General features: G+C 50.1%; 1 protein-coding gene across 13 annotated transcripts in view; it reads right to left on the bottom strand.

Annotated features, from left to right (window-relative positions):
• Positions 1 to 19,411, bottom strand: part of Rimbp2 (RIMS binding protein 2) — a 198,614-nt gene that overhangs the window by 71,449 nt on the left and 107,754 nt on the right. For all 13 annotated transcript variants that reach the window (XM_063271095.1, XM_063271096.1, XM_039089127.2 and 10 more), the window contains 2 exon segments: positions 16,530 to 16,617; positions 8,512 to 8,626 (listed from right to left, as the gene is read on the bottom strand). The gene's annotated coding sequence lies outside the window, so the exon portion shown is untranslated.

Here is a 19,411-nt window from a genome sequence, read left to right as displayed (position 1 = left end):
CAATCTGGGCTACATAAGACCTTGTCTCCAAAAGAAAGAAAGAAAAAAAGATAAAGGAAAAGTTAAGCAGAACACCATTTTTTTTCACATGTATAAAATAAATCTTTTTAATGCTGAGGATATATGACTGTACAGAGGTTAATATATATTTAGTGTATGGTTTTCAATTTTGAGACTTATTAAGGTATTAAGAATAGTTTCAATTACTTTTCTGTTGTTTATTTTATTTTTTGTTCTATTCCTTCCCTTTACAAGCTTGGGGCTCTCTCTCTCTCTCTCTCTCTCTCTCTCTCTCTCTCTCTCTCTCTCTCTCTCTCTCGGAACACCATTATCCATCACTTTCTGTTTCCCTCCCTACTGAGATATTAGAAGATAAGGGATTTTAGCTGCAAGCCCCTGCCTCCGTAGAGTTGACTACCACCATGACTTTCTACCACAATGGACTGTAGCCCCTCAGACCATGAGCCAAAATGAACCCTCCCTCCCTTAAGCTGCTTCTGCCAGAAATGTTTTTATTACAGCAACATGTCCAATAGCTAATACAGGAAGCCCGTGGCCAGAGCAGTATTTGAACCAATTCTAGTCCCCTGGCCTGGTTTTCCATTTTATTCTTATGGGTCCTCCACTTTGTGAGTCTCCCATGGGTCCCACCCATAGCATGAAGTGTCCCGACAGTGTCACAAAGTCTTTCCTGCCCTCCTTCCTGGTATGTTAGACCACCAAGCCTCTCTTCTTGCTCCTCTGCCACACAGGTTGGAACATGAAGAGTTGACAAACTGGTAGCTATGGAATCTTGCCGAGGGGTGGTTCTCACTGTCTCGCACGTTGTATCTGTGGTGGCTTGAATGAGATGTCCCACATAGGATATTTGAATACCAGGTCCCCTGTTGGTGGCACTGTTTGGGAAGACTTGAGATGTGACCTTGCTGAGAGAACTATGCCACTTGGATAATTTAAAGACTCTCACTACTTTGAGTTTGGTCTCTCTGCTTCATGTGTGAGCTCAAGACGTGAGAGCTCAGCCTCTGTTCCTGGAGTTATCATGGGCTCTTGAACACTTTGGAACCATAAACCCAAGTAAACCCTTCCTTCTGTAAGTTATCCTGGTCAAGGCGTTTCATCACAGCAACAGAAAAGTAACTAAGACATTGTCCACATGGTCACAGTGTTGGCTATCCCTGAGCACACATGATACAGGCCCCCTTGAAGAGCAACAAAAAGCCCTGGTTCTCCAAAGGCAGTATATCTACCCAGTGCCATGCCTGGCTCCCAGAGGACCTTTTACACAAGAAGAAAGCCTTATCATCCGAAAGCAACACGAATTACAACACAATAGAGGGGGAATCACTAGTCTCCGGCTTGCCTGCAGCACGATTTATTTTTAAAGCAATGGTATTTATAGCTGGAGGTCAAGATTAACATGGCGCTTAAGTTGCCTATGAATGTCAAGGGCAACCTCCTGAAGAAGTATGGCTGCCAAAAGATACAGAGACAGAGCTAGCTGAGCTCTCCCCTCCTCTTCTTCCTCAGGAATCAGAGGTATGTGGTCCCGGGCTATGGAGTGTCCTGTTGGAGTAGAGGCATGAAGAAAACATGGCTTCCCTTGGCGGGTCTTCCACATAATGACTTGAAAATCACGTTGGGGATTCTGTTACATGGTAGTGGTAATGGGGGCGTGGCTTTTTGTGCACACGCGCATGTGTACGCAGGTTCAGACACAGGAGGGAACACGGCAGGTTATTGGTGTTCCGTGTGCCTGATTTCCCGTCCCACATACACATCAGATTTACTCTCCACGATGAGTCATGAGAGTGCTCAAAACTGGGGTCTATTGGGGCTGGGGATTTAGCTCAGTGGTAGAGCACTTACCCAGGAAGCGCAAGGCCCTGGGTTCGGTCCCCAGCTCCGAAAAAAAGAACCAAAAAAAGAAAAAAAAAAAACCAAAAAACAAAAAACTGGGATCTATTTTCACCCAAAGTAGCTTAGTATCTCAAACTGGGGGAGAGGAAGGAGGTACAGACACTTAAGAGTGTCCTTAAGGGCTGCTGGGATAGTTTGTTTGTTCGTGCATAAGATACAGGTGCTCGCCACCAAGACTGATGACCAGAGTTCAGTTTCTAAAAGTCAACTCGGCTCAACTCCTACCAAATTGTCCTCCGGCTACATGCTCCACACCTGAGTTCATATACATGCAAACACGCATTGTGCACGTAAAGTAAATAAATACGGTGTAAAAAAAATCAAGATGCAATCTCTGGGCTTTGGCGGCCTCTCTTTGGTCCGGCTCCTAATTCCATCTGAAAACCAGGGTTTGCGCAACTGTCACTCACGAGCACGGATAAAGCTTCTCTCAGCACAATTTGCACCCCGGCGCGGTGGTTCCCAACCCTCGGGACCAGATACAGAGACCAGGAATTGCGGTGGGGCGGTGCAGAAGCGAAGTTCGCAAGACTGCCCTCAAACACGGTGGCCAGCTGTGTGCTCTGGTGTGAAGGACACGCCTCTCTGGGTCTCGGTTTTCTTGTTTGCTTTACCAATCTGTCAGGAGCCATCAGGGAAGCAGCATCTAGTGTCTTCAGCCATCAGGGCTAAGACAAGTGGCAGAGCAGTGTTTAGAAACGGAAAAGCCAGCGTGTATACGCGGCCATTGGAATAATTATCCATAGACTGATGTCAAACACTAAAACCTAAGACAGGCATCCTTCACTTATAGGACGTCAGGTCCGCGCCATCACACTTGGAAGGCAGTGTGAGCTGTAAGGTCAGAGGATTCAGACAACCATGACCACCAGACACCTGACTGATGAGTCCCGTTGACAGACACAAATGCCCACCCCTGCCTGCCATCACCTTCCCCGCATCAGACTGACTGGGTCAATTCCTCCTTATGTTTCATCCATCAGTGCGTGAAGACATTTCCCAGTGGTTGGTGAGGATGTCCCAGTGTGAGCTTAGGGTCCGCTGCACTGAGGATCCTGTGGTCACCATGAACTATTTCCAACACAAAGGGATTGCCAAGTCCAGCTGTTCGCCCTGTTTTCCTGTCACAGGGTGGTCCCTAAGCTCTGCTAAAACCCATGTCCAAGCCTCATAACATCCTGGCTCTGCCCTCACTCCGCCTTGACTCCGCCCTGACTGTGCCCTGACTCCACCCCGACTCTGCCCCAACTCCGCTCCGACTCTGCTTTGACTTCGCCCCAACTCCGCCCTGATTCCTATTGCCACCTTCAGCTGACAGCAGTTCCTATGGCCTCCACCTTGAACTCAGATCCAGAACATGAACTCCTCTCACCCTGACGGGCACCACTGCCACTTCCTGTCTGGTCCCCTCATCTCTCGGGAACAGATGTGATAAATAAGGCACCCAGATTCCACCGCACCTGCGTGTCTGGTAATGGGATGTCCTCTCTCTCTATTTCTTTGTGACCTGGCTAGCCTAGAACCTGCTTGGGACCCCATCCCAGAACATGGTGGCAGAGCCTTGTACCAGATGCAAGTTGCTCCCTGTGGGGACATACCTGCTCCTCCCTTGCTTAGTCCCCCATGCCACTTGGCAGACCTCACAGGATAGAGAGCTAGGAGCTAGGTAGGACTTAGTTGGCCATCAGAGCACAGTAATCTAGTCCAGCTGGGTTGGGCTGCCTCCAGATACAAGCGGCAGCCTTGGCTGGACACTGAGACCAACAACCCACCCACCTGGACTGGAGAACAACAGTGGATGTCTACAGCTTTAAACCACCGAGTCTGGGGACAGTCCGTCACATGGTATCACTGTAATAGTAAGAAACTGACTGGGTACCCCAAGATCCTGAGGACAAAACCTCAACTCTTCAGACGCCCTGTGTTTCTATGTGGGAGTTCTATTCTGTTGATATTGATGATACCCCCACCTCTATTCACTTGGAAACATCCTCCCTCTGCTTGGCAAGATCCCAAGCACATATCTAAGATGCATCCCCGTTGACCCTGTCTGCCCGTGGGCCTTTTTCTTCAAGCACCATCACCATGAAAGACTACATGTCCCAGGGGCTGGGGATTTAGCTCAGTGGTAGAGCGCTTGCCTAGGAAGGGCAAGGCCCTGGGTTCGGTCCCCAGCTCCGAAAAAAAAAAAAAAAAAAAAAAGACTACATGTCCCGTATACTTGGTCAGCTTGCTATGGTTGTTGTTGGGGTGTGTGTGTGTGTGTGTGTGTGTGTGTGTGTGTGTGTGTGTGGCGGGGAGGTGGGTGATAGTCACTACCCAATGACATCTGTGAGTGACCATACAGTCCCCTCACAGGCCATGGTACCACTGGAAAATCTTCCTGTGCAGATCCCACTCAGAAACCCTGCAATGGTTCTATCCCTTTGACAATGACACCTGGGACCCAGCATTCCCAGAAAGAGAGTAGATGAGCAGCCTCCTTAAACCAGCCACTGTCCCCCAGTGGAAAATGGACAGCATCTCGCGGTGTTTAAAATGGCATGGACTTGATGGGGTGGGGACCTCACAGGTTCCCTTTCCACTTTCTACCATTAAGATGTTTCTTGAGTCTTCCCGTGTGAGGGCAGCCTGGCCGGATCCATTCTCCCACCTTTTCCTGCTCACAGCTCAGAAGAGAGCCTTAAGAGCCATGTGCTGTTTTTGGCTATTTGTCCGTCCCCAAACATGATTCCCTGCCCTGGTGAGTTTTTATTATCAACTTAGCATGGTCAAGAGTGATCTTAAAAAGGAGTCTCAACTGAGGGATGGCCCAGATCAGGCCCTATGCAAGGAGAATTGTTTTAATTGATTGATACGGGAGGACCCAGTGTACTAGGGCCAATGCCTGTAATCCTGGTTTGAAGAAGGAAGCGTACTGAGGAAAGTCTAAAGAGCAAGCCAGTGAGTAAAGCTCCTCAAGGTTCCAGCCCAGACTTCCCCAACATCACAGCAACAGAAACCAAACAAGAATGCTCTGAAGAAAGAGACAATGTTGCCAATGAGCCACCCGCGGAGCTCAGCAGCTCCCACGTTTCAAGGGAGGGAAATCCATTCCTTAGCTTCCTGATTTGTCATCCTGGGTAAACAACAGCTCCTTTCTCCCAAAAGGTGGGAACTGTGTGATGGTTCACATCTCTGTTTATATCCGGTCTCCATGGATACACCGAGCCAAGCGAGACTCTGAGAGAAGCCCTGTCCTCCTCCACTGTTCTCCGCCATCTTCGTAAGTATTTATTTATTCACACTGTTGTTGTTGCTGTTGCTATTATTTTTACTTACGTGTGTGTGCAGGTCTGTGCTGTGTGGAAGAGGGTACCCACTTATGTAGATACAAGAAGGCAGCCTTTGGGAATCCTCTCCTTTCGCCAGGTGGGGTACAAGGATCAAACTCAGGCTTTCGGGCTTGGCAGCAAGCCCCCTTACCGTAGGCTGAGCCACATCTCAGGGCTTCTCGCTCATTTGTTTATTAACCTAGAGCTCACTGATCCATTCAGACCACTGGTCAGCAAGCCCCAGGGATGCACCATCCCCCCCAAACCCCCCACTTTATCTGTTCTCCTCTTTCCCGGGCAGCTCAGGGATTTCAGGTATGCTCTGCCACACTGAGCTTTTATGTGGTTTCTGGGGATCCAAACTGAGACCCTTAGGCTTATGCACTGACTAACTGAGCCAGCTCCCTAGCTTCAAATTACTGTTTCTGTGATTTATTTATTTTTACTTTATGGGTGTGTTGTACGTATGTATGTATGTATGTATGGGCATTGGGTGCTTGGTTGGTACCAGAGAGTTCAGAAGAAAGTGCCAGATGTCTCTTGAACTAGAGGTAGGGACAGTTAGGAACCACCCCATGGATGCTGGGGACTAAACCTGGGACCTCTGTAAAAGCTGCAATTGGTCTTAACTGCTAAGCCATCTCTTCAGCGCCAGCCAGTAATTTAGTTTTAAAACATAGCAGTCAGGAGGGATCCAGACCAAGAAGGAGCCTTACCTAACTGGCCTAACCCACAAGAGGGACCCCAATCCATTTTTGTGTTATTCTCCCTGGAGTCTTAAAAAAAAAAAACACACTGTGTATGCTCCGTCCTGTCTGTCTGTCTACACCCCTCCCCGTGCTTTGGTCAGGTGGGCTTCATGAAAATTCTTCTTTGCAACTTTATCTGAAATAGCCAGAAACTAGAAACAACGTAGATGTCCCTCGACCAAAGAATAGATTTTCTTTTTTAATATGTGGTACATTTAGAAAATGGACTACTACTCTGCCATTGAAAACAAGGACGTCATGAAATTTTCAGGCAAATGGATGGAACTAGAAAATACTGTCTTGAGTGAAGCAACCTAGACCCAGAAAGACACGCATGGCATGGCATGTACTCACTTATAAGTGGATATTAGCCATAAAGTACAGTATACACTTCCCAGAACCAAAGAAGCTATCAACAAGGAGGGTCCAAGGGAAGATGGTTGAATCTCACTCAGAGGGGAAATAAAATAGACATTGGAGGTAAATGAAGGGCGAGAACTGTGTAGGAGAGGGGGTAGGGAGGGGAATAGGAGGGATCAAGGCGGGGGCATCTTTGGGATTTGCCAGAAACCTAGGACAAGGGAAACTCCTAGGGAATCCTTGAGGTTGACCTCAGCTAAGGCTCTGAGCAGCATGGGTATGGAACCTGAAATGGTCAGCTCTTGTAATCAGGCAAGACTTCCGATGGAGGGATAAGAACACCAACCCACCCACAAGATCTTTGACCCACAACTCTTCCTGCCAACGATCTGCACCGGGACAACAATGGAGCAGAGATCGAGGGAATGGCCAACCAATGACTGGCCCAAACTGAGACCCATTTCATGAGACAGAGCCCAGCCCTGACACTGATTAGTGATGTTCTGCTGTATTTGCAGAGAGGTGCCTAGCATAACCGTCCTCAGAGAGGCTCTACTCAGTACCTGATGGAAACAGATGCAGAGACCCTCAGGCAAACATTGGGTGGAGCTCAGCGAATCTGAGGGGGAGGAAGGATTGAACAAGCCGGAGAAGTCAAGGACACCACAGAAAATGGACAGAATCAACTAACCTGGGCCCATGAGGGCCCACAGAGACTGAAAAACTGACCAAAGAACAAGCTTGAGATAGACCCAGGCCCTCTACATATATGTACCAGATGTGCAACTTGGTCTTCATGTGGGACCCCTAAGAACTGGAGCAGGGGCTGTCTCTGACTCTGCTGCCTCTCTTTGCCTAACTAGGCTGCCTTGTCTACCATCAACAGGAGAACGTGCACCCAATCCTACTGCAAGTTAATATGCCAACGTGGGTTGAGATCCATGGGAGGCCGCCCTTTCTCTGAAGAGAAAGGGAGGGGGGAATGGATCGGGGAGTTGAAAGGGAGGGTCTTGGAGGAAATTAGGGAGGAGAATCTGTGACCAGGATGTAAAGTAAATCAATTAATTTAAAAAAAATCTGCTATAAAGGAAGTAAGAACTATATATATAAACAGTTAAGGAAGTGGTCTGGGACCCAGGTGTCCACTGTCACTTTAACTAATACTTCAGATCCTTAGCTGGCTCAGATGGTATCTAGGAACAGCCCAATCTCAGTACTGCCAGCATTTAGCGTGGGATAAGTCTTTACTACTGGGTCCTGACCTGCGTGGCAGGAGGTCTGGTGTAGCACTACTGACTCCCCTTCCTATACCTAGCAAGGTACCCCTAGCATCATCAAGTGACCCATCTAAACTGTCCTTCCTGGTCACCCTCATGAGCTGGCTCCAGATATGCAGGATTCAAGGCATGGCCTCCATTTAATCTGCCAGATGCTTTCTTTGTTACACAGAGAGAGGTGAGCCAGGTGGTGGGGGGGGGGCAGCCTGTGTCCTGGAGAAGACCCAGTGGGTGGAGTCAACCGCTTAATCATGGATGTGGTTCAATCAATATCTATCTCTCTCTCTTCCTCTCTCTCTTCTTCTCTCTCTCTCTCTCTCTCTCTCTCTCTCTCTCTCTGCCTCTGTCTCTCTGTCTCTCTTCCCCTCCCCCTCTCCTTCTCCCCCCTCTCTCTGTCTTTCTTTCCCTCCCCCTTCCCCTCCCTACCCCCTCTCTTTTTAGAACCTCCTGAACTGGAAGCCCAGAGAAGAGCCAATTGCCTAGAAGAGCTTGGTTATATCTCCATTAGAGAGCTGCGTGGACATACACTTCTTGCAAGTCTCTAAGTGAACCGGCTTTGGCCCCACAATGCTACTTGATCTGACCTGTGGCTATGAGGGCCACACCAGAAAAGAAGCAAATGACCAAAAGACCAGTAGGGCAGGCGGTGATCCACGCTGTGGTTCATGAGCATTGCGTAAGGCTCAGCTCTGTTTAGCAACCTCAGAGATGGACCACGAAGTCAGGGTGGCTTCTAGAAACACGGTCTCCAACTGTCACATTTACACCACAGACAGTGAATGTGGCCCCGAGTGCCCTGAATTTTGAAGCGTTTCTGAGCCCTTGGCTACTTCCCCACCCCCACCCTGTTGCTGGCTGCAGTAGGGTGGTCACTGTACATGAAGGTCTTACCTTCAGGACCTGTTCCAAGTTCTCCAGTTTGGCTTGGAGCTGGCGTTTCTCCCTCACAGCGAATCGAACTCTCCTCTCAGGTCACCACGGAGAGCCAGGCATGTTCGGCCTTCACCTGTGAGCAGAAGAGACACGGAGGCCATTAGGATCATCCTAGAAGGTGAGCGGGTACCACTCTGGTCCCCTCCAGCACCCACACAATCCCTTCTGGAGCAGTAAAGAACCCTGAGTTCCTCTGGACAGACTGCCTAGGTTTGTTCATACAAGGCAGGGCCACACGGCACCCAGAGGTGACATCCCCCCGTCCCCTCCCATCTTCATCACACCTATACTGATTGGTTCCAACATGGAATGCAACCCAGTCCTGGTAGATGGGTAGTATGCCATCCCCGAGATATTGTAATTCTCTCCGTGCATTAAAGCATTGGCTGCGGAAGTCCTGTGAGTCTTGTGGGAGAACCTGGTAAAAAGGAAACTCTGTTCCCAGTGTCCCCAGTTGAGAGTAAGGTCTATACCTTCTGTGTAATTTGCCACCACAAGAGAAGAACAGATCGGGGCTGGGGATTTAGCTCAGTGGTAGAGCGCTTGCCTAGGAAGCGCAAGGCCCTGGGTTCGGTCCCCAGCTCCGAAAAAAAGAACCAAAAAAAAAAAAAAAAAAAAGAGAAGAACAGATCTTGGATGAGCTCAGTGACAAAACGGAGGGCCAAGACCTACAGAGGGAAAGGCTTAGCACCTAGATCCAGCCATACCTGAGGCTGTTTACCTTTCCACCCAAGTTACTCGGGCCAATAAGAATCGTTTTCTGTCCCTTATACCACAAGAATCCTAAGAGATAAGAAAGTGTTTCCCAGACTGTCTGGAAGCATCATTCTTCCATTTAAAACATTTGCCCATTTTTGACAATGGATAAAAAATGGCAAATATACCCCCTTTCTCTGTCTCTCTCGTGGTTTCTCTAAAGCAGGTCAGGGTGTCCACTGATGAGAGAAGTCCCTGCACTGGGCTCATTAATTCTTAGGAGGAAACAACACATTGCAACCCAAGGGCAGACTCCTAGCTTCCTTTCCTCCTCCCAGCATGTCAGAACAGGCTGTCACAAACCCTTGTTTTCTACCTCCAAGGCCCTGGTTGTCACAGAGACTTTACGAGCTATGAACATTTTCCTTTAGCCAGACAATTTCCCTGACTCCAAGGGAAAGGGGGCAGACACGTGGCAGCACTGGTGCTTGCAGAGGCTGCTACCAGGGGGCACGGAGGTGACTGGTATGCAGGAGCTCATGCAAGTCATTTTGCTGGCACCCAAGACTTCCGGCAACAAACCTGGAGGATGTCGTGGTCTATTTCAGTCAAATGGTCCTCACACTTGAACCTCAACCCCAGGGCATAGGCTTGCCGGAAGCTGCCATGTTTTATGTCCTCAGTCGTCAAGAGAGCAAGTGGGTGGGGGGTGGGGGGCTCTGCGAAGCCAGAAGTTGGTCTCATTTGGAGCCCCGTAAGGCTTTCCGAAATGTTTTCAAGCCCTGCTTCTCCCTTCTAGAAACTTCCTGGGGTTTCCATGGAAATCAAAATAAAATCCAAACTCTTCAAATCTTCCAGACCCTGCAAGATCTCTCTCTCTTCTGCTGGCCTGGCATGTCACGTGCTGAGGACACCCTGGCTTCCTTCCCCTAAGCAAATCAAACTCATCCCCACCCCCGATCTTCTGCACTTAGGGACTCGGTTCCCTGCCATGACGTGCCTTCCCATGATGCACCGCTCCCATCCCTACCCAGCTCTGTTATTGAGCAGAGTCCGCCTGGCAGTCTGCCCCGACCACAGACGGTAATGGAAACCTCATCCTTCCACCTGTCTTTACCCAGTCCCAATTTGCCACACTGCTTTTTTTTTTTCTTTCAAACAGGTCTCTTGCAATGTGGGTGATGATCCTGCACAGAAGCCGGCTCCTGTTGCAAGGTCCCCTAGACAGCACCCATGTTGCTTCAGCTTGTAACAGGACAGAATCCTATGTCAGCTTATAGGGGGAGCTATCCTAGTCCTTACAGCTGTGGAAATACAGCCTTCTCTATTTCCTCACGTGAGGTCCTTCCCTCAGGTGAGGTCCTACCGAGCCTCACCCCTGTTGCTGTGTCTGAAGGCCATACTCCAACTCCCAATGCACCCACAACTCCCAGCCCCACATCCCTTGAGCCTCTGTCCAGTAACCACCCACATTTCACGAGGACCCTGACTCAGTTTCTTCCATTGCTTTACCAGGGACATGGATTCTGTTATACTCTACTGCTGAGACTCAGAGACCCATGTGCCATAATCCCCAATGACACCAGAGCCCGGTGACAATGGCTGTTGTGAGCGAGCACAAAATAATGTAAGAAAGGTTCTGATTGGTCCTCGTCTACCCACACGGAGCTTACAGTGCTCAGAGAGGGGAAGAACCAGCCTGTCATCTTGGACCAGAAGCCACCACCCACGCAGAGCACAGCTCAGCAAGGCAGGACCTCATCTGGTCCCTCTCTAGCTGGTAGGCCCAGTCAGGACTCTCCTCTGTAAGTATTCATGAGCACACTGCCTTAATCAGAGGCCCAACTCCTCTTGGTAAAGAAGGGCCCTGGAGTTGACAGGCAGAAAGGGGCTCTGTCAAGTGGCTGTTGGTTTCATGGGAAGGGCATAGACCTGTTACCTTGACACGCAAGCCCTCTGAACCCTGCTGCCACTTTGGGGCCTGATGAGTAGAAGTGGCTTGACTGGCAAAAGCCCAGGACACACCAGGAACCTAGGGCTTTGGTTCACAGGTCCCAGCAGAGCCCAGCACATGGTGTGTGGGTGGGGGTTTGGTGGGGGACGAGGATGGAGAGACAGATAAATGTGTGACTGTACAAAGGTGTGAGGCTCACAGCCCACATTCCCACGACTGTAAAGCACCCCTTAAAATTCTCCATGTTACTATCAGAGACGCACTTGGTCTAGAACGTTCCTCTGGGGACTGAGCCAAGCTGCCTCCTGCAAAAGGGAAGTATTCAAAGCAAGAAGGCAGGCACCCAGAGAGACCTCTTCAGGACAGACGGTGTGGGCTCCAGATGGCCAGAGACAAAGCCACACAGCTCTCCTTCATCCCAAACATAAGATGCCTCAGATCCCTGCGTATTTAAGTATCTGAAACCGGGAGATGGAAACTAGGGTGAGTCTTGTGTTTTCCTTTGCTTAGCCTACGAAATCCTAAATGTCTGTCTGTCATCGTCATAAACTTCCATAAAATATTCTCAATTGAACTAATGCCGTCACTTTGCATGCTGGTACTCTAGAGCGGGATGTGGACTCTGCTAGTTGGGTCCCTGGATTTATAGGTTGCAGCTCAGCAGTCCTTGAGCAATGGACTAACCAATAACAACACTTGGCTTGGGCGGGGGTGGAGTTGGGGGTGGGGAGGTGGATCAGCACCTCCAGGCCTGCATGCTTGCCCCGCCAGGCAGACAAAGCTCAATTGGCAATACCTGCCTCTGGGTTTCTGTCCGAACACTTCCGGTTCACAGCTGGTTGTAGAGGGAGCCGCAAAGTGCCTGGCAGAGAGACGCTTACCACACTTAGCTACAGCCATCCAAAGCAAACGACAGCCTCAAATGTCAACCTGCCGTGGGACATCTGTCCTGCCTGGGGACAGCTCAGAGCTCTGTCTAGCTCAGCCAGGGAAGGAATTAGAATTAGCTTGTGAAATCGGTAAACAGGTGGCTTTGCAAGCCCCAGAGCATTGAGGGCATTTTGTGTACTGCATTTCCAGGCTCGACGCTCCTCGGCAGACTGTCCACCAGGGGGACCTTGATCCAGTGTTTAATGGTCTAGACCACATCTGGATCTCGGTATCTCTCAGCTCTATGTAAGCTTAGGAAGGGGTGTGGAGTCTCATATCCCCCCATATCCATAATTAATGCTGTTCTCTTCACGGAGGTCTACTAAAAAGCAGATTGCAATTCCAGTCCAGCATGAAGGAAAGAAAAGAGTAAGTAACCCCCTGAACACACTGCCTTCATCAGAGGCCCAACTCCTTTGGGTAAAGAAGGAACCTAGAGTTGACAGGACCACCCCTGAAGTCCTCCTGGAAGCCAGGTTTGTATGGACAAGTCCCTGTGCTACTATGAATCAGATGTAACACTTAATGCTGTCCTGGGACTCCCCTCTTCCCAGCTACTCGAGGACACAAGATGCTCAGCCCACGGGAAATCTGGTGAGCTGCTGTCTCCCGTGGAAGGCTCTGAGCCTGCAAGCTAGCTCACCCAGAACTGGGAAGAGAACAGAGCCCAGTCAGGCTGGCAAGGGGGCGGGACAGATCTGGGAACATCTCTGCCAGCCTGCTGTTCCTGTCTGGGCCCCCATGAGTCACCAGGTTCCTCTCTTCATCCCTGCAGAGCAGAAGGGAGGTACTCTCATTGGGCACTTAGAAGCCTAGTCAAAAGATTTCATTTCTATAACTTTAATTATGCATATGTGTGTGTGTGTGTGTGTGTGTGTGTGTGTGTGTGTGTGTGTGTGTGTGTCTGGATGTGAGAATATAGATATGAGCGCAGGTACCCTCGGAGACCAGAGGCATCAGATGTCTCAGTGATACATGATTGGGAGCTCCCGGATATGGGTGCTGGGAACTGAACGCAGGTGGTCTGCAAGAGCGGTAAGTGCTCTTAACTTGGGAGCCATCTTGCCAGCTCCCTAACAGCCTGTTTAAAAAGGAGTGCCGAGAAGAGACCCAGAAGTCTCTGGCCTTAAGGAAAACATAAAGCTGAACTAAGTCCTGCTCTTCAGAAGTAGGGAATGTCAAGTGCATTTCAGAGGCTGGGCAAAGACGTCGCCTCGGGCTGGGACCGCATCTGCTTCTGAGGGAGGGCCGGTTTGCCCAGAAACCCACAGGACCTCCTTCCACAGTGGGCAGTGACTCAAGAAAAAGGAATGAAGCTATCCCACAGCTCAGCTCCTTACGAGCCCTACCATTCTTTATCTGATGCTTAAAACAAATGCCACTGTCAATGGAAACTGACTCCCGGGCTAAAAAGGTCACTGAGCTTCCTCCTGTGTGTCCTTAGTGTGAGTGTGCCTGGGCTTCTTTGGGTTTCTTTGAGTCTTTCCCTAGAGCTGCTTTGAAGAACAGAGGCTGATGGGAGTAAGGTAAAGGGCACTAACCGAAAAGCACACTCATTTTCAAAATGTGATTAAAATATCTACGACCCCCACCTCAACTACGTTCAAGTCCGAAGATACTGAACAAGCTTGCTTCTCCCCGCCCCCCCATGACTGTCACTCATGTCCAGAACTCTGTCCCCTTAAACAACGACTCCCAACCTCCACTCCCTTGGCCTCAGACACCCGCCACTCCATTTCCTGTCTCAAATTTGATTACTCCAGTGGCCTTGTTTAAGTACAACCAAAGCTGGGCCTCTGATCGCAGCTATTCAAGAAACTTAGTAAGGGGGATTGATGGCTCAAAGCCTGCCTGGAGAGAGAATGAGGACGAGGCCACCGTGGGCGACTCGAGAACACCAGTCTCAAGATGAACAGTAAAAAGAGGGCTGGGGGTGTGGCTCAGTGGTAGGCGCTTACCCAACATTCACAAGACCTTTGTTTCCACCCCCAGTCGGCAAACAAACAAACAAACAAACAAACAAAAGGCTTGATTGTTCAGTGTCCATTCTAAGGTGGCAGGCTTGCCCTGATGTCCCTAAGGTCCTCTCGTGCTGTTGCTCAAGTTGGAATGGCCTCTCCTTGTGGACAAACAGAAAACAGAACCTCAGTCAGGCTGGTATGGGAGTGGGAAAGGTCTGGGCACACCCCTGCCAGTGTGCCATTACCATCTGTACCCTGTGAGTCACCAGGCTCCTCTGACACCCTCGCAGAGCAGAGGGGGAGGGGAGGGTATGCTCACTTCAGTACCTCAAAGCCTGTTTCAAAGGGTATGCCGAGAAGGCCACAGGAGCAGACATTTCTGGATAAACAAGCTGGGTTGCCTGTGAGTCCCGGGTAGATCTATTCATCATCGGGAGGTCTGTGGGTCCATCTTTGGACCACTGGAAATGTACCCCCTGGGTACACAAACACAGGTCTGCGGCCCTGATTTTGATTGGTTTGGCACACGCCCTGTGGTAATGTTAACTGTCAACCTGACAGAAACCAGAATCACCTGAGAGACGGACCTCTGCCTCCCACCTTAGTCGTTTTTGACAGAGTATTTTACCACAGCAGCCATTAAAAGAGCACAGACACCCCCCAAGTGAGATTGCTGGATCTGATACAGTCCTAGCTAAATTCTGGAGGGACCCCCCCAAGCCTGCTCCCCACTGGCTACCAGTTGCCACCAGCAATGTACAAGGATGCCTTCTCTTAGTAACACTACAATTTCTTGAGCGGGGAGAACCTCACACACACGTTTTAAAGGTTTTATTTTTAATTGTGTGCTTGTGTACATGTGAGTGCATTGTCCATCAAGACCAGAAGGGGGCGACAGATCCCCCCTGGAACTGGAGTTAGAGACTGTGAGACAGACATCAGTGCTGGGAACCCAGTCAGGTCCTTTCTCCACTCACACTATTAAATCGCTGAGCCATCTCGCTGGTCCCAAACTTTTTTTGTGCGGTCCTGAGGGCCTTTAACATATAAGACAAATGCTCTACCACAGACCTATAGCCTTAATCCAAAAACCACATTTTAAAAAAGATTCTAAATGGAAAGGTCAGGAACACGGGTGCCCAACAGTTAAGAGCTTGGTTATTCTGTGTAATGCAGTCAGGCAGAGTTTTGAAATCAGCAGCTCAAAACCACCAGTTGGGACTAGGGGTGTGGCTCCTGGGGGTGTGGCTCTTGGGGGTGTGGCTCCTGGGGGTGTGGCTCTTGGGGTGTGGTTCCTGGGGTGTGGCTCTTGGGTGTGGCTCTTGGGGTGTGGTTCCTGGGGGTGTGGCTCTTGGGGGTGTGGCTCCATGGCAGAGCCCTTGTCTAGCAGGACCTAGGCTTCGTTCCCCCAAACTGAAAGTAAAAACAAAGTAAAGGCTGCCCTGTGCAGGCCTGTCATTCTGGATCTCAGGAGGTTAAAGCCGGGACATATAGTGAGTTCTAGAACCATCTAATATACATGGCAAAGCACTGACTCTGAAAAACCAAAACCCCAAAGCACTAATCCACGACTTAGCTAATACTGCCGAAATTTTTGCACTCCACACGCTGGAGCCTTAAGCAATGGAGGTGACAACAAAGACTGGACCAGAGGAGTCAGACAGGCAGAGCAGAGAGGCTATGTCAAACGGAGAAAGGACTGACAGACTGAAGGACATAAAACCCAGGTGAGACAAGGTCCCAGAGGAGAGGCAAGGCAGCTTTCAGGCTGGTAGCGACAGGCAGCCTCAGGGGAACACTTTGCAGCATCAGTGGCTGGGGCTTTGAGAAAAGGAGAAAGTAGGGCCCTCTTAGCCCAGAAACCATTTGGAGCTGAGACCAGATTGAAGTTCCAAGTTGCGGGAAAAGTTGGGGTGTCTAAAGCTTAGTGAATGAGGCAGAGCGGTAGACACCAAGGTCACGCAAGGTCACCAGAGCTCCGTGTATTTATGGGCATCACAGACGGGAGCTCACTGAAGAAGCCAAGATCACTCCATCTGCTCAGGGGATCGTGGCAGGATGACAATCGGGGAGGGAGCAGGGCTAATTAAGAAACCGTTTTGCATCTCAGTAAGCAAAACCAGTAGGCTGGCATGAATTCCAGCAGCTATGGGGGCCAGGTGGAGTGCTGGGGCCTGGCTAGCATCCCACTATAGGTGAGGAGTAGACAGAATTGAGGAAAGACCATTGCTACTCTGGTGTGGACAGATGTCTGGTAGGTGTTTGTGTAGAGGCTCATGTTTGAGAGACTCTGTGGGGTGCTTTGGCAGACTGAGGTCCCAGGCCTATTCATCTGGGTAGAGTTTGTCCATCCCACAAGCCCTTCCTTCCTTCCCTGTGGCTCCTCTGAGGCCCTTGGGAGGGATGCCAAGTGGGGTTAGCAGTGGTGTTATTACCTGGTCATGCTGCCGGGCCCTCAAGGGAAGGCCTTTCCAGGGGCCTCAGGCGATGCTCCCTCTGCACAGAAGCCTTTAGTTCATCTTCCTGGAAAACAAGGAAAGGGTGTAGTGAGACAAGGAGGAGCCTGGGGGATGTAGTTCTGGTTTAGAGACTAGCACTAGGCCTGGAGCTAACTTGAGACCCTCAGCCAGGCGGGTCCCTGTCTTTCTTCTACCTAAGCCATGCATATCCTAGCTGCGGAAAGGGACTGGGACCATGTACCATGACATCACGTGACCATAGAGCTGCTTTGGGTGCGGAGGGAGCAAGGCTCCGACATCCAGTCTTCTAGCAGCCATAGAAAGGCCCAACTGTTTCTCTGATTAAATTCCATCTTGCTGGGTCCAGTGGCTGTAACTGTCTGATTCAAGGCTGGAGATGCCACTCCAAGGCAGCGCCAGGCAAAGAGAAAGGTGTGCTACCTCCCCTTCCTCCTACCGCAGTGTCCTCAAATCAGCCCAGTCACAAACTGGTACTTAGAGGGCCGCTTTCGAACCTAGGCTCCATGGCAGGGGTCAGCCACAGAAAGAGGTGATGAACACAGACCAACCAAGCGAAGGCTGAATCCTGGGAAACGATATCAGTGACAGATGGGAACAAATGAGGGAGAAAGCCAGGTTAAGCCTGAGCAGGCTCCGTGGCTGAATAGTACAAGGTGAATGTTTCACTATGGAAACACATTGCTTGCCCTTGAAGAAGACCAGAGCAGGCACTAGAAGAGGCACTGTGTCTCCAATGCTTCTGCTTAAGCCATATGGGTTCTGATGTTTCCTGCGACAGCATAGCACACACACACACGGTCCTGACGTGCATCCATTGTAGCACCCGGAGAAAGCTCCGCAAGTCCTCACCTTTATCCTACTAAACTCACGGACAGCAAGACGTACCCTAAAGGCCATCATGGGTGACGCTAGAGAGAACTCGAGGAAGTCACCACTCTAAAGAAACTGAGCCAAGACCACTGTGTATATGGGGTATGTGCTCGGGACCGGAAGGCCTCTGGAGTGTGTAGGTTTGCAGCCATAACGTGCCGAGCCCATCTCTATCGAGCAGTGTGGGGTGATGGCTGAGCTGAGGGTCCACAGAGAGAAGTGGTAGGGAGGCCTATGGGTTTGATACCTGAGGCAGGGTTTCCTCAGAGGGAGTCAGTTCTGGACACCACTGTCACACATGTGCATGTGGCTCTGCAGCATGTCAGAATAGACACCCTGTGGAGGTGGGTGCCACCGGCTGTTGACCACAGCTGAGGGCTCAGTAATTAAGCTCAGCTACATACGCCCACAGCCCGGAGTTGGAGAGACTGTGACTCACTCTCTGTCACGACTGTGTTGAGGAGTGATTCGGGGAACAAGGTTCCTCCCTCCCCCCCTAACCCCAGTCTCTTCTGACCTGGAATAGCATTGCAAAAAATCAGGCAATCTGACTCGCACAGATTTCGTTGCTGCCTCGGATAGTTCATTCTGTGCGTGTGTGTTTTCACATATGGGCGCATACAGGTAGAAGCAGGTGGATGACTTTAATTGTCACACATCAACAATCATCAGCTTGTTTTCTGAGGTATCATCTCTCCCCTGGACTGGAGACTGTTAATGGCCTGGGCTAGCCAGCAGGTCTAAAGGATCCTCCCCTCCCATCTCTACCACTTCGGAGCACGTATCTGGCATTTTTTTTAAAGATTTATTCATTTATTATATATAAGTACACTGTAGCTGTCTTCAGATACACCAGAAAAGGGCATCGGATCTCTTTACAGATGGTTGTGAGCCACCATGTGGTTGCTGGGAATTGAACTCATGACCTCTGGAAGAGCAGTCGGTGCTCTTAACCGCTGAGCCATCTCTCCAGCCCGTTCTGGCATTTTTTAAAGAGCAGGTTCTAGGGATCGAACCCAGGGTCTTCGCACTTGTTCAGCAGGTACTGTACTCACTGAGCCATTCCCTAGCCCTCAGAGGGTTAACTCTCAAATGATGCCTGTAGTTAGAGTCTTTGACCTTTTAAGTTCAAAGGCCAGCAGAGGAACAGAGTTCAGGATGAGCAGGCTGAGAATGTATAAGGGATAGCACCTCCCACAAGAGACATGGATGGAAGCCCCAGGGTCTGCACTGTAGATGGAAAAGCACAAACTACACACACCCTGCAGACAGACACACGGCTGTGAGGGGCAGCTCAGGTAAGTGACAAGAAGGGTCCCAGGATTAGACTTCACACCTCTGGGAATCCAATCCTAAAACCTCCAAGCCAAAGCAGAGAGTAAGGCTCTATCAAACCTTCAGTAATCATTGGTATACAAAGGAGGAAAAGCCTGGTGTGCCTTTTTTTTTTTTTTCTGATGTGTTAAGCAAAATTATGGGGGGAAAAAAATTCCAACTAGTCTGAGGGAGTGAGCCAAGGACTGCTTGATCACTTGAATCTCAGCTGCCCTCGAGGGACGTGCAAGACAGTTGGGCCACCCGCAAGAACATTCTAGACTGGTGGTGGATGGGGTGTGCCCACTTCAGTTGGCTGCAGCCCAGCCCAAGGGTAGGAGTCGCTCGGGGAGAAGGGTGGCCAATGTCGCCAGGGATGCTGTGCCTTCGGCAGCTGTAACCACAGTTTCCTCTCTTGATTACTCGCCTTTTGATACATGGTCTAGTGACTCAAATAAAAACACGCAGAGCATACTCGTTCCCAGAATAGACATGTCTACAGGTTGGACTTGGCTTGAAAGTGGGGCGCTTTATTAGAGACATCGGACAGAGATAGAACCCAAATACTGATGAGTCAGGGGGAGCACAGACAGCTGCTGGGCAGAAGCTGCCCTTGTGCAGGGAGAAAGACAATGCAGGGTTCTGGGGTGCCT

This window comes from Rattus norvegicus, chromosome 12 (genome assembly GCF_036323735.1).
Source record: "Rattus norvegicus strain BN/NHsdMcwi chromosome 12, GRCr8, whole genome shotgun sequence".
In the NCBI taxonomy this organism is placed as follows: domain Eukaryota; kingdom Metazoa; phylum Chordata; class Mammalia; order Rodentia; family Muridae; genus Rattus; species Rattus norvegicus.
The sequence above is the reverse complement of the archived record's forward strand: the minus strand, read 5'-3'. Positions and strand labels throughout refer to the sequence as shown.